The 16639-nt window shown below is 33.4% G+C and overlaps 1 long non-coding RNA gene across 1 annotated transcript in view; it reads left to right on the top strand.

Annotated features, from left to right (window-relative positions):
• The window catches only part of LOC118746905, a 56053-nt gene extending 48753 nt beyond the window's left edge, over positions 1–7300 (top strand). The window contains exons 3-4 of the long non-coding RNA XR_004993906.1: positions 2672–2954; positions 6568–7300. This is a non-coding gene — a long non-coding RNA (uncharacterized LOC118746905). The remainder of the gene's footprint in view (positions 1–2671; positions 2955–6567) is intronic.
• The last annotated feature ends 9339 nt before the right edge of the window (positions 7301–16639 follow it).

Here is a 16639-nt window from a genome sequence, read left to right as displayed (position 1 = left end):
GTCCGTGCAACATCTTTCTGCAAGAATTCTTAAGAGCTCGCTTGGCTTAAAGTGTGCTGAAGTATGTTAGCATCGAGTTAATTGTGAAATACACGGATAATTGTTTCATTGAGACACAAATCCCTCTTTGTTGCTTGCAAATCTGCTTTTTCTAATTTTTTTAAGTCATCACGTACAAATGTGTGTTATTCACGTCTACCCATTGCGTGGCAGTGCTCAGTTCGTTTTTTTTTTCTTGTTGTACCTGCCTTTCAACACCCTATTGTAGTATTTTAATGTTGACAACCTCGTTAGTGCCTTCACTGTTGATAGCCGTTTTTTGTGTTGCACATAGCTGCTAGGAAAATATGTGTTTACAAATACATATATATCTATGTATAGACGCATACGAAAAGAAGACAATATTGGGACATTCCACACCGAACAGATTGCTACCGAAATTGTTAATAGGCAAGTACGTGCAATTATACCTACATATCGGAAACTAAAGAAATTAAAAAATAAAAAACGTCTGTAGGTGACTTTCCTTTATTAATGGTTAAGGGCTGAATCTTCAGAAAGAACTTTGAGTTTAAAATATAGTTCTGTTCATACAAACGGTTTAAAAAATATATGTGGAACTTCTCTAATGCAGGGAAATCATTAGTGAATTAAACATTTTTAATGGTGTGCATTAGGGTGCCCATCGAATTTTTTTTTATTTAAACACTGTAAAGCAGCCATGGCCAGCGCAGGCAGAACTTCATAATCAAGTGCAAAACTTTTGCTGGGCATGCCTGCTATAAAGTGTAAGCGCCAAATAAAAATTTTTTATTCTAAATCATTCCGTTTTGCATGGAATATATTCAATAAAAAAATGCCTTTATGATTACAACTTATTTTTTATGTTGTTGTGGCTTCTGCTTCGTTTGCTAGTATGTAGCAAGTGCAACGCGCAACGCTTAAAAATACATTGACACCTTTAAGTGTCTGTAAGTCATTAGATTTTAACATACAACGCCCTTGCATGTGTACATAACTACAAATATGTATACATATAGATGTAGTTGTTTTGTGGTCCTGCTGCTGCTGTTGGTGATTCGACTTCTCCCACTTGTATGATTTTTTATGTCTTAAGTAGAAAGATGTGTTTCTAGAGCAGGACTGTTTAAGATGATTGCTTCAAAGCTTTTCTGTTTACTGAAATGAAACCAATAATTAAGTAAGTAATACTTTAATTAAATAGTAAATGGTTCACATATGTATATTGCATTCACGTTTATAATAAAAAAATAAAATAAAAAATTTTTGTTTATTTTGATTTCCTTCTAAAAATTTTTCACACAAATGTAGCAGCACTTTCGTTATCATAAAGAACATAGAACATAGGCGAACCACAAACATAGCCAGCATTCTTATTTTCTATGAACTTTGGTTATGTTTTACTCTGACAAACTGGTACTTTCGCTATATTGCCGGCATCATTCATGTCAAAAATTTTATTCTAATGTTTTTATAATTTTTTGTTAAGTTTTTTTTTTTTTTAATGAAACGATTCTAGCTTGAATTTAGTGCAATTATAAAAAATATAAGCTGTTGATACAATGGCGAACATATAAATAGGGAAGCGACATTTTAGCATTCCTTGGTCATTCCCCTTTTTATATATAAAATTTTATTATTTCTTTATGAAAGTGTAGCTCGTTATATAACAAAACCCATTTAAGTCAAATTAGCGAAATTCGACAAAGTTTTATCAAAATTTCGAGCTTTTCAAATATATTTCTTAGCAACTTTCCGAGTATGCAGTTTTGTAGCCCATTCAATTCTAGTAAAACGAAGTGCAAAGTTGATAAATTTGTTTGTGGAAAGTGTGGGCCATTTTCGTCATACCAAAAAAAAACTGTCGAACATACTTTGTATGGAAGAAAATGCGCGAACAAAAAATTGCAAAAAAGCAACGGTAAGTCCAATCTACTTACCTACTACAAAATTGCATGCTCAAAAAATTCCAAAAATCCGATTAAAAAGTTTAAAATTTTGACCAACATTTGTCGAAATTCATCGAATTTTTGTAAATGCTCTACAAAGTTTGAAATCACTTGAAAACCTTTTCTCAAACATAGAAAAGTAGCCAAAACTTGCTAAGATATCTTTTCCCTATTTACATAGCCGCCACCGTATATATTGTGTGTATATATTTTTGAGATCACTATTCAAGTTTTTTCTCTTTGTTTTGTCTTAAATAAAAAATGGTATTAAAAGATGTTATTTCTTTTTATAAAAAAAAAAAAACAAAATTGTATTTTCGGATTCGATGCTTTAGCAGTGTGCCGATTTTGGTTCACAGAAATCTGGTCACCGTACGTATACGTATTGACTTCTGTCGCCTATCTGCTGCATACTTTCGTTAGCTATTTACCTTTAACTCAGCTTTAACTACACAAGTATAAACAACCTGTCTGTGAGCTACACAAAAACATATTTACTCTCAAGATTTATTTTGCAAAATCCTTTTTGAAAAATTACCTATTTTCTAACTATTAAACTAACACATCCGAGTACATAGATATGTACATGCATTTGTAATTGGAAAATATTTTTGATGCTCTGTAAATTTATTTAAAAGCAATAAATTCAATATTTACCAATAAAATATTCAATCAAAATATCTGTTATCATTTATTTGCAGCACCTCAGCAACAACCATAACAACAGAGAAGTGCCATATGAAGAAGGAATATACATGTGCATGTGGATAAAAAAGGATTGAATATAAATATAAGTGAATAGGTTGCAACATAACGAAATCTGTTAAAAAGTAGATAACTTTTAACAGTAAATTGTTGCCTAAGGCCAAAGAAGAAGTAGCATCGCTCGAAATCCTACATAAATTGGTTTATCTTTTGAAGTTTACAACACTAGTGCAGAGCGCTTCATCCTGCACATATTTGAATGTGTATACATATTTAAGTGTAAGTGTAAGTTCATACAGAAGTACATATCTACTAAGATTTGCATGGTGCGTTTAGCTAAACTAGCAAGCTCAAAGGCAGAAGTGTTGCTACTATAATAACATATATACAAAAGCGTGCACATCTACTTCGCTGTGGTTAATCGCATATGTACATACATACATACATACAAACGTACATACATGGCTATGCAAAGTAAAAATGATTAATGAGCCATAGGGCTAATGCGACATAAATCAAAAGAAAAGGGATACAACTTAAAACGCTAAAGCGGCACTAAATGCGTAAGCGCGCCACTACCGTACAGTCCACGGGGTGTGGGTGCGTATGAGCAACTTCAAATGCATACATATGTACATATGTACATACCCTGTGGGGAAAATCTCTAGGTCTGAACTGGTGCGCTTCGAGTATATCTAGACCCAGTACTGGTTCGCGATAAATCTTTTTGGCATGCAAACAACTGGCGAATTTAGCATGGCGATATCCTAGGAAGTGTCAATTGCCCACCGCTACATGCCTTTTTCGGTAGTTCCGAACTGGTCTTAAATTCTATAGTTCCGATCCAGTTCTAACATCGACTGACGAGAGAAAAAAGTATCATGATTTTTCAATCTTTTCGTGTTTTCCGTGTGTGCGATTTTAAATTATTTTCAAAGAAATGTTTTTTTTTTCAATTTGAAATTAAATTTGTTTGCATGATTGTAAGAAATGTACCTTTGGCTGTAGCTGACTTTACAGAGGTGCTTGCTGTTATTGTTGTTGGATTCCAAACGATCCCAGGATGTTAAAATGTTAATACTAACATTTGTTTGTATTACCAAACTATGAAAAACCATCTGCGAAGTGCAGAATAAAAGTGCATTTGAACGAAAAAGCCGCCGAACACATATCTATGTAAAGTAAACAAGCGCCCCGCTGCATCCCTTTTTCTCTAATTCCGCAGTAGTTCAAAGTTCGACAGATAAGATGTAGTTCGTTGTGCATCCCTTTTCATATAATTCCGAACCAGTTCTAAATTTTTCACCTTAGACATATATTTCTAATTAAAAAAGTGAAATAAATTCGGTTTTTTTTAAGTACCAGATTTCGCTGATTTTGAACTGGTGGGGATCTGGTTCGTTTTTGGCGATACAGATCTTCTACGGAACTAGAAATTTGATTCACTAGTCCGCAGTTTCCCTGCAGGGTATGTACATACATAGTATGCGTTGAATGCGCGTCGAGTGCCGAAAGTGTGCTTATCGCTTGATATTTAAGCAATTGTCGTGGTGTGAAGTTCATTTCAGAGCTGGGTGTTAGTTGTTTGTACATAACTAGCAACGTTGAGAATTTACTTATATTTTAGAAAAATGGCTGTCCTTTAAAATGTTTAGGCTATGATAAGCGCCAACTAAAAGGGGGATTAAATTTAAATTATTGTGATGTGTGATATGTGATAGTAATTTGTAGCTGAGAGTAAACTCCGTGAATTGCTTTTAAGTGAAGTTAAAGTTGTGATGCACTTTAAATGTCCTATGTTGAAATTGGCTACCAAAGTTTATTTATATTAAATTTTTCAAACAGGAGTTTTCAAATAAAGCGTCAAGGTAATGTTTTAATATGACAATGCCTTTTCAATATAGATTACTTCCTCACTCACGGTACGTAGCGAAAGAGAAGTTCCATCCCACTACTCTAAGCAAATGTGCTTATGTTGTGAACGCGGCCAGGGCTCATAAAAGCACGTCAGGTCTATATGAGCACCCTTCTCCCACCTTGATTTGATTTATAGAGCGTTACTCGCTCTTTGGTGATAGTGATAGTGGAATGGAATTGTTGTAGGTCGAAAAATCCACATCGATTTTCCAAGCACTCTGGCACGGTTGCCTGTTACCCTTCAACTGCAGAGAAAGTATATAACTTTCCAGAGAAGGCATACACTATTAGACGCCGATTAAGGCTATAATTATCATATAATGTTCCCCAGGATTGCGTCATATTACCAGTCCCATGAGGGATTTCGCCATTTGGCCTTTCAGAAAGTTCTATAACTGACTCATGGCTGTGAAAAACCGCAATTCACCAACTCATCAGTCAGTCCATTACCCTAAATACCACGGTGTACCCACATACATAATAATAATAATAGATTGGCTCTTACACATATGTTAGTGTTTGGCCGAGCTTCCCCTCCGATTTGTGGCGTGCGCCTTGATGTTGTCACACAAAGAGCAGGGACTTACAGTTTTACGCTGTTTTTCTTTGTAGAAATACACTCGGAGGTTTGCCATTGCCTGCCGACGGACGACCACTGTTAAGAAAAAACCTTTTTTCTAAATTTTTTTACGATGTTGCTTTGACCAGGGCTTGAACCCAGGCGCTGCGGCCGCCACTTACATACATAAGCTCAACTTAAACTTAAAGAGTATCGAGCTCTTTCTAAGGCAGTTATTCCAATGACAAATGTCCAATCGATTTCTTTCTTCACCGAGACTCAAATTTGAAAATAAATTTTTATTTGCAATTTTTATACAAAATTTAAAAAAATAATTATTTTTGATTTTATATTATATGTCTTAGATAACTGTTATTGAGAACGTTTACTTATAAAAGTCATCTACTTTTAAAAATCATCAATATAAATCAGTCACCGACTTTTATTTTTTAAATCGTTCGTATAAAAGTCATTAACATTTTTTGCAGTTAAGAAGGTATTGGGAAACAAAAGTTTACTACGACTTATACAAATGACTTTTATAAGTATGATTTAAAAAATAAAGGTCAGTGACTGATTTTTATTTATGACTATTATAAATAAAAGTCTTCGATAAGTGTTATCTAAGACATGAAACTTAAAAATCTGCAATTATTAAAAAAAAAAAATCGTTCTTTGAATTTATAAAATAAAAGTCAGAAATAATGGTTATTTAAGGTGTAATTAAATAAAGGTCAAAAAATAAATGTTAAAGGGCGATTTTTTTAAATAAAATTTGTAACTGTTACGGTCCCTGATATTAACTTACCCCGCTCAAAGCTTTTATTGGACTTCAATGATGTAACCCTTTGCCGTTGAGAGGAAATTATCCTCTTTGTGTACTCTTTCAAACTATATTTCTTTGAGCGTTTGTCGTGGTCGTTATCAAAAAAAAAAAGTTAGTCCGAGGTCACTTTAATTGCCCATGTGTTTTGCGTGGCAGGTTTCAAAGCCAAAATAAAGCAACCCGTTAATATAATGACAGGCTTGCTCTAAGATCGTTGCTTTCAGTTTATACTCAACTCACGTCGCCAATGTTGCACGAATGTGTATGTAAGAATATTATGTTAGCAAATAGTAACAGCGCAATAAACCTAATCCCTTATCACCAAATAAAAGGTCGTAAAGGCTTCACAGAATTTTACACAGCACAAATGAACTGCTCACAGAAGCCACATCAATTACCACACACCTCAGTCCAATTAATTATCCAACGAAGTTAGTAATTTAACAATTTCCACCAAAGCAGCTGTGAAAATTGAATTGAAAAATAAACGCCAATTTACAAAATCAACATTTGTGTATATGTATGTATGTGTATGTATGTACATATTTGTGTATGCTTATCGTGGGTGAATTATCTAAATTGATTTGTAGGTTTTCAATTTAAATGCCAGCGGCTGCAAGATAATAAAAAGTGTTAAATGCAATGAAATTTGTTTAGCAAAAAAAAAAACAAAAAGTAATAAGTAAAGCATAATCAACCAATACCAAAGCAAAATAACAAATTTATTTGGATAAAGTTTAAAATAAAAATAAATTGCAATTATTTGGTTTGTCTACAGTGAGGAATTGCAACAAAACTAAAAATTTATATTTGTGTAAAGTTTAAAGCCAACAAAATAATGCAAAAGTGTCTGGTATAAGTACGCACGTATGTATAGAATTTTGTGTATAACAACATATGTATAAGCACAATCATGTACTATGTATACTCGCTTAAGTAATTGTAAGCGTTTGTTGCATCAAAATAAATAGCAACCAACAAACCAGCGACACCTGGTTGCAAACAATTTGCATTAGCATATAGCGAAAAGTGTTAAAAAAAAACAAACAAAGTCTATGGTAAAACGGCCAGTAGTGAAAAAAAAAATCACCAGCAACAATTTACAATTTTGCAATTGATATCGCTTTGATGCCAATTAGTCAGTTTGCCGGCTAAAACGCTGCCTCACTGACTAACTAACTGCCTCTGTGCAGCCACTTTACATCGAAGGCAAATGAATAAAAAGCAACAACACAAACAACGTACGTTATTGGATTAAATAAAAGGCAGCAGCAACTTTAGTTTCAACATGGATTGCGTAGTTATCGCTAGGCCAACAACCGATTGGTGAGTACGCAAAACCTTTAAATTTACGTCGATTTAATTGTTTTCATAGCAATGAGGAACACTAAGCCACAAAAGTGTTAAGTTGAAAAACATTAATCTCCTCCGATACATGAAAGAAAGATCGAAAGGTTTTTGTAATATTATTTTAATTTGTGCAACTTCTAGCCCAGTAAAATGAGACTTTTTCTCAAGAAAAAAAAACTTGTAGTAACGAATTTGTGAAACAGTTTATTTCTATTTGACACGCAGAGCATGGGTCCACAGTCTTGGCCCTAAATTTCTTATGGGAACATTGCGCCATCTTGGATTTTATGTTTTAATTTACAAGCTTATTATGCATTTTTCGTAAAAAATGGTTATATAAAAATTTGTAGAGAATTTAATTTCCCACATTTTTTTATATATAAAATTACAAATAGAAAAATAATGTAAATAATTTGCCAAAACTGCAAACAAATTTTACATTGTCCCCGTCTTCGTCATTTTCTACAAAACTTTTGAACAAATATTTTTTTTTGTACCGGTACAGTACGATTGCTAAAGTTCTCGGACTACAAAGTTTATGGTCTTAAAATGATCGCATAGATATGCCTCATTGAAAATAGTGTAGGCTTTTGAAAAATTCGTCTCAAGTATGGCATCTAAACCAGGGACCGAACATAACAGTTATTAATGAAAACTGTCATTGAAAAATTCACTATGATGGAAATGTTCTACAACTAATTGATACACACCAATCGATTTCTTTTTGTCACCGAGACTCAAATTTGAAAATAAATTTTTATTTGAAATTTTTATACAAAATAAAAAAAAAACAACAATTATTTGTGATTTTTATATTATAAATCCAAAATAACTATTAGTTTTTATTTTTATATAATATGTCTTAGATAACAGTTATTGAAGACTGTTATTATTTATTTATAAAAAGTCATCATTCAAGCGAATCAAATCGATTTAATTTTTGCCGTATTGGGTCCGCCATTTTGAATTTTTCCAATCTGACTTAAGACTCTTAATAAGCAACCCCAAAAACCCCCGTTGAAAACGTTTCCAGAGAAAAGGATCGGCCCTAGGTTTTTTTTGTTGCCATATTAGGTCCGCCATTTTGAATTTTCCAACATGACCTCAGATTCGTAATAAGCGGCCCAAGAATCCCGGTGGAAAACGTTTCAAGCGAATCGAATTGATTTAAGTATTTTGGCCTTCTTGATGCGAAACCTCTGCTTGAAAAATGATGAATAAGCTCCACATAGATAAAGATTTTATTTAGTTATGCCAGAAATGGAGGATAAAAGCTTTTTCAGATTTTTAAAAGGATATAGTGAAAAGCTTTTTGGGCAACACCTTGAACAAAAAAATTGCCAAAAATCAGCGCTAAGTGCTAGCTTCTTTAAACTTCCATTTTATTATAGTATAGGGTGGGCCAAATAAGAGCTACCAATCATAGTATAAAAAAAATTACAAGGCTATGTTTGGTATGATAGACAGTCCTTACTTGACATCACATAGGCTGTGTAGACCGCAGCATTCTGTTGCGTAGCCTATCTCATTCTCCATATCATAATTGCCATATCTCCTACTCTTCACAAGACCCAATTTAAAGGAATGAGCTGAACCTGAGAAGTCGCCTATCTGCATTAGCTCTTATCTATCTTTTTAATATAGCTAAAATAAAAATGTACAAACAAATGCACGAATTTATCATTCCAATATTAAAATAATGTGAATTACAACAACAATACTATAAGACTTACGAAACACACCTCAAAAAGTTTGGATTTAATCTCTCGCGCAATTTTTAATTGAAAACCGAAACCAAGCCAAGTGCAATCATAGAAATTGGCAAATCATTTTTATTTTATTGGCCTTTAGCGAGTTTATTACTTTATTGCTCTAGTGTTTTTGCATGTCATTTTCCACTCGTACTACGAGTATCTCATGTTCATTGTAAAATTGCAAATATTTTCGCAATCAGTGTTGTTTTTCTGTTAGCTTTTATGCATGTTTTTCTTTTGCCCATAAAAGAACGTACATCATACATTATTTATGTGTGTAGAAGTATACAAAGTCTTTTGCTGATTCGATACTTACGAGTACAAAGAAAACCCTCGAAATTTATTTTGATTGACTTGAAGAGACAGGCAGTCACCACTTCAGAAAAGATTTCTTATAAATACTTACCTGCATATTTATGTACGTATTTTTGTATGTATATACTAGTTTGTATGCAGTAAAATAAAGTGTTCCTAACACAAGTAAGAAATTGTTTACAAACATTTTTTTGGTGGGAATTAAGAAACGAATTTTAAGTTGCACGTTGCTTACAAAGTAAAGTTCAACAGGTATATCAGTGAAGTACACGGGTTTGGATGTCAATATGTCATCGATTAGGACTAAAAGGTCATACTTATTATGAGATTAGAGGTAGGTAGATACTATAAAAAATGCGTTTGTGAAACCTCATCTAGAAACATATATTCATATATGAGGCCATGAACGCCAGTGGAGCCTATCTTCACAAAATTTTTTTGATTAATATAAGAAAGACGGATCTATAGCAAAAGGAAAATAACAGGACGTCCCTCAAGCTATTACCGTTTCCAATCTGGTAATGAATTTTAAGCTGTACCTAATTTTTTATTGTATATAGTCCGCTGTTGTTGATGCACACCCCAAATTGGAGGAGAAGCTCGACACATAGCAAACTTGTAAGATTTATTGATAACTAGAAGTGCCAGTTACTGTCGAAATTTGACAATATTTCTATATTTTTAATACCTTTGAAGAAGTTTTCTAATTGAGTAATGCTCAATGAGCATGTCGTTTAACTTATAAGGTACAAACTAACTTAGCGGAAAATCTTCTGCTTTGGAACTAAAACGTGACTACAATTTCAGTATTCACTACTGGGAAAAATATAGTTATCGTTTGACAAGACAGTCCTTTCTCTAGTTTCCCGAGTTTTAGTAGTAGGACCGGCCTTTCACTAGAAGTGGCTAAGGACGGACTAAGGATCTTAGTTGTGTATTCTACTCTCTCCAGACGCAATGTTTTGGCTTTGAAGGCTTTCACCTTTTCGTATCCACCTGAACTGGCGTATTTCTCTGCGCTGGTGTAGATGATTGCGCTCATTTGCTGGTACAGCGACTGCGGTCGGAAAATAGGGGCGCAGCTGCGTTATTCACTCGGAAGGTAAGAACCGAGTCGAAGCCGGCATTCGTTCCTCATTATGGATGTCTCTCAAACCTATATATAAAAAAATAACAGTGTTTTTGAGTTTTTCTTATATTAAAACCTTCTATATCTTGCCAGACATTGTTCAGTCCTGCTTTAATGCCAGTCAGACGTTTTAAAAGTAAAATGCGCAAATTAAATGCACTGCTATGGAATTTCAAGGCACACAATATCAACATTGCAAGTGACAGCGATTAGCATTCAAATGATTCTGTCTCTTTCTTCTGCAGCGAGTTTAAGGAAACGACGCCTCAAATAAAACTAACAAATCCGTAATTGCTTGAGTAGATCACAATCTCACAAACGAAATGCCTACATTTGTACATACCTCGAAACACTTAAGTCTATTGTACACACGAATGTAGTATACATCTTAATTTAAGCTTTAGCCAAATTAGCATTTAAAGTGGTTAGCGGTTTTTGTGTTGCTGACTTTGTTTTCTATGCTTTCTTTCTATAGACTGCTGCATTTTTTATCTCGTTTTTCATGGTTGAAGTGACAGCCAAAATTAGATGCGTTTTGGCTGGAACATTTGGCGCTCAAATGCTTTTTTTTCATTCACAATAGATGGAGTGTCGAGCCAAAGCAGCCATTATTGGTATTTAAGTGTTGCCAAAGGCTGGTTTTTCATTGTTTGCTTGTCTGTAGGGATTACGCAATGCTAGATAAAAAGCGTATTTCTTTAAAAAAAAGAAGCGTCTTTCTTTGGAAATACTTACGTAATTTTACAACGAACATAAATACGAAAGTAATTTGGTTTCGAAAGTAGAAGGGGGTTTGCATGTCGAATGGGATAGGTATGTACTTGTATTTTCATACCGTCGTTTAGAGTACAAACCGCGTGTCAAGATAATGCAAAACCTCGAAGCAATCCCATTTCAGACTAGTTTTATAAATCGAAATTTTGGTACGAATGAGCTTTCGGTGAGCCTATCTCATTTTTGGCTCAAATGTCTGTTAAACGGTTTTGCAGAATGACGATATGCGGTTTTGTACTTTAAACGACGATATATTTATGCACAACTAATTATACGGTGTTTACATGAGAGTATTTTAGATGAGCTTCAGAGGCGATTAGTTGAACCAAAATTTTGTTGCCTCCAACTTAATTGGATGGGATTATTTGAAAGGCCATTCACATCAGGCCATTGTTGCTTTCAACTAAAAGTTTCCTGTAAAATCGCCTCATGTAAACACCCTATTACTACAATCCTCTTAATATGCATTTGATTGAAGGCACTTTTTAAATGCTTATAAGCTAATGCTGACGACGAAGTGAATAGTATACGGTAGATGGCGCTATAGTCGAGGTATCTGTAAAAAGCTTATTTGCAACCTGATTGAAAAATTCATTATGAGGGAAATGTTCTGCAACTAAGTGATACATACCAATCGATTTCTTTTTTTACCGAAAATAAAATTTGAAAACAAATTTTTACTTGTACTTTGTATGCAAAATTAAAAAAACTTAAAATTAGTTTTGATTTTTATTCTACAAATCCAAAATAACAATTATTTTTGATATTTATATAAACAATCTGTAGATAACAGTTATTTTTGAATTTTGTATTATACGTCTTAAATAACAGTTATTGCAGACTTTTAGATATAAAAAAATCATCAACAAAAATCAATCACCTACTTTTATTTTTTAAATCATACGCATGAAAGTCATTATAATTTTTCGCAGTTAAGAAGGTGTTAGTGAACCAAAATTTACTACGACTTGTACAAATGACTTTTATAAGTATGATTTTAAAAATAAAAGTCAGTGACCAATTTATAATGATGACTTTTATAAATAAGAGTCTTCAATAACTGTTATCTAAGATATATAATTTAAAAATCAAAAGTAACTAATATTTGCAGATTTTTTAGATAAAACTCAAAAATAAATGTTATTTTGGATTTGCAAAATAAAAATCAGAAGTAACTGTGATTTAAGGAGTAATTACATAAAGGTCGAAAAATAATCGTTAAAGAGTGATTTTTTTAATAAAAGTTGTAACTATTACGGTGGCTGATTAAAATTATGTTGGTCCTCAAATTTAGGTAGTACATTTTTACATCAGATTTCCTAAGCCTCACAACCTACGTTGATGCTTCTGTAGTTACAGATATCACATATAAATTTTCTTCTGGTTTGGAGACGGTTAAGGCGTCTCTCACAGGGGGCAAAGTTCAGATTCCTCAATGGAGACTTAAAAAAATAAAATAAATTTTTTTTTACCCAAAATTGATAATACTATAGTCATAGATATCACGTATAAATGCCCCCTATTGGATTCGGTTTAGGCATGGCGCACGGGTGTCAAATTTCAGATTACCCTATGAAGACGTCTTAACCGATTCCAATCGGAACCATAATTAAAATGTGATATCTGTGACCGTGGTATTACCGATCGTGGGGGTGGGACTGAATAAAATCGTCCATTTGATATTTAAGGATCACCCAAATGTACATGGCTAGCTCTGAGAAATTTGTTCGGGTACCTCCAGCTGAGTATAAAAAATCTCTCAAGCTCGCCACCACACCTTTAGGATGTAGGCAAAGGCTCGGCCATATTTCCTTAACTCTACTTGGTATGAAGTGACTACTTCTTCTTCGTGTTGTAATAATTTTGAATAAATTTCATTCACCCCTGGAGACCAACATCATCAGATTAGGGCAAGGATTATGTTCTAGCATGCCAGAGTTATATGCGGTTTGGTCATAAAAAGTTGCTTTTTTTTAATTGAGTTTAACTTCCGTTGGAATTCGAACACAAATCTAAAAATGGCGGAACGCCTAAATGCCAGTTTGTCTCCCGGCCTAATTTTGCAAGGGATAATGGAAATTTGTTTGAAAATACATACATACACATATACATCTTAAAAACATGAAAAATTCGAAACTAAAGCTTTCTTGGCGTCACAATGGCATATCGAATATATTGTTGCGGTAGTGCCAGCCCTCATTTGCATACTAGAATGTAGATACATGTTTGCCTATACATATGTATGCAAATCAGTGTGGACCACAATAAAGAAATGCACTTGTGCATTAAAACTTTACGCCGCGGCGCGCCGGCAGAAATTTTTGTTTATGCAACGATTGTCCTATTTTTTTAAAAATAGCACAGATCAATTCCAGGCAAACATACATACATGTACTCATATACATTAGGGTGTTCAACTATTCGGCTTTTTTCCAAAACCGGTTTTAAACATATTCGAAAAATTGTTATTTGAAAAAAATTGGTTCCCGATTTTGAAATTAAAAAAAAAAAAAAAAACCGAATAAACCGGTTTTACTTGACATAGTTTGCATACAGTAAAAATGCTTATGTTGTTATGAAGTCATGACCAAAAGCTACAATAAAACTATTAATAGTAAAAAAAGCTTTTATTTAGAAAAATTTAAATTGTTTTTTTTAGATCAAAAGTAGAACAAATAAAAATTAGTGAAAAAATCGCGTTTGGTCTTATTGCATTTTTTCTGACTTTTTTCGGATTCTACTAGGGCTCGGCCAAACACCAAGAAAACGATTAAGCGTCAAACACTCATTTATTAGAATCAACATTTGATATAATATTCGTTCCCAAATAACAGAGGATATTAATTTAAAACTATTTTGGGGTTTTCCTTAAACTGGAAAAAGCCTTGAAAACTTCGAAAAACTCAAAATTTTAATTGAAAGATCAAGAGTTGTATGAAATAAAAAAACCGGTGTTTTCGAAAAAAATCCGGTTTATTCGCTATTCGATAAAACAAGATTTAAATAAATATCCGAAAAACGGCTTAAGATAATTAAAAAAAAAAAAATCGGTGGAAACCAGTTTGGAAAAACCTGGTCAACCACCCTAATATATACATAAGTATGTGTAAGCACATAGTGGCAAAATATTTTTTTCTGGACGCTGACCATTTAAAAATACTTTATTTTTTTTTCAAGCCGGTGACGCTTCGAACAGAAAAATAATAGCGCTGTTAAATGAACTGGCAGAGATTATTATTGGAGTAAAAGTCTTTGTGCAAAAATATATTTAAAAATAAAATAGCTTTCGTCTGCATGATTTGTTGAAATATAGTACTTGAAAATTGCTAATTTAAGATTTCTTGTGCGAAGTAGTAGGAGTACATACATTCATACATACATACATACATATATATGTACATAAATTCACTCATTTAAATTGCTCTTAATTTTGTTTAGTTCATTTATGCGACAGTTGAACTTTTACTCTAATTTCGCAGTTGTTCTCCTTCTTCACCTACGCAATGGTCGCGTGCCAACTCGGTGTGGCCTATTCCACCTCAAAAAAAAAAAAAAACTATTCACTTTTGAAAATAACTTTTTCCCACTACCAGAATACTTTTCATCTCTTAGCAATTTGAGGCTGTAGCTATGTTTATACCTACATACATACATACACACGTACAGTAAAACCAATTTTGGCAACCAACACCCAGCCGCACGCCATCAACCACCAGCCGGAGGAGAAGGAGGAGGCATGGCATTTGCCATCAACGCACTCAGTGTGACAAATATGAATTGCAAATCTGCAAATTTGGCGTTTAGCCAGTAATTTTGAATTCACTCGGAAATAGTCATTATTCATTAAAACGCGTGCTATGACGTACTGACAAATATGTTTGGATGCATCCATGGACGAGTGCAGCAAATACGTGGAAAGGTAGCTATTTTATTTTTGTAGTATCTAAATACTTACATATTTTTCGCGGGCGTAAGTAGAAATGCTATGCAGCATATTTTTCCATTGAAAAAAACCGAAGTTCACCTGGGCCACACTGGAGAAGTGAAACTTACGTTAGATATCTATTTTGCATGTACATACATACATACGTACGTCTGCTTTTGCTTAAGGTTATATTTTTTGTCTTTTTTTCTATCCGGATCCCTTTCTCTACCCCTGTTCGTTCTAATTACATTTATGTTATTCTGTTTTCCTTTATCTTCATTTTTATCTTTATACTCTATCGATAGCAGAATCGATAGTAACATCCAACAAAATATCGATAACAAAACCGATAAAAATACAGATAACAAAATCGATGACAAATTCGATAGCAAAATCGATAATAATATTAGTAGCAAAATCGATCCAAAAATCGACAAAAAATATCGATAACAAAATCGACAAATATATCGATAACAAAATCGTCAAATAATTGATAATAAAATCGGTGACAAAAATCTATATAAAAATCGATAAATAATCGATAACAAAACCGATAAAATATCGATTATTATATCGATGAGTCCCGAGAACACCTAACATCTCTAAAATCATAAAGTAGTTCCCAGATTGAGTCTGTGTCTCTATCTATATCCTTTTCTCTATAATTACCTTTATTTTAATCTTTCTCTATCTTCATCTATATTTTTATTGGTATCCTCATCCTCATCTTTTTCTTTATATTTATCTTTGTCTTTACTTGTATGTTTATCATTTTCTTCATCTAGATGTTCCCCTTCACCTTTGCCCTTATATAAGTGAAGTGTTTAAATTTACCTTGGTCTTCATTTTTGCCTTCTTTATCTTTACGCATCTTTGTTTTTATTATTACCTTTGTCTTTATCTTTTTCTTTATCCATTTACGTACTCACCTCTGCCTTTATTCTTGTATTGTGTCATTGAGATTGTAATACAGGATTAGGTAGTTATGAGTAGAGTACCGAACCTGCTGGCTATCTGTTGTGAATGCAGCTATTTTATGTCGAGCCTTCCTTCTATTATAAAATGCATATTTCTTGCTGCACATGAGCACCTGACTGCAACAGGACAGTGCTCTGAGTCAATGTTGGTCCCGTGGATTTCACATTTCCTCAATCGATCAGAGTATGATCCATATGATTTCTTTATTTTTTATCCAAGGGCAACCACGTAGCAGCTATGTAGCACTTTATGCTGAATAAAAGGTGCCAAAATCTACCTTCTTTAATAAGAAGCGGCTGTATTTGAAGACAGTTGGAGTAAAGGTAACATCTTTGCCCAAACCAGGAAGTCGAGATGTTCGTTCGACCTAGAGAAAGATAGCACTTCGCAACAAAGTCTCTGCAACCAAAAATTCGGCGCCGAACTTGCATTATAAG

This window comes from Rhagoletis pomonella, unplaced genomic scaffold, assembly GCF_013731165.1.
Source record: "Rhagoletis pomonella isolate Grant_MI unplaced genomic scaffold, Rhpom_1.0 Rhpom_scaffold_00011, whole genome shotgun sequence".
Lineage (NCBI taxonomy): Eukaryota > Metazoa > Arthropoda > Insecta > Diptera > Tephritidae > Rhagoletis > Rhagoletis pomonella.
This window is presented reverse-complemented; position numbering and strand designations above follow the sequence as displayed.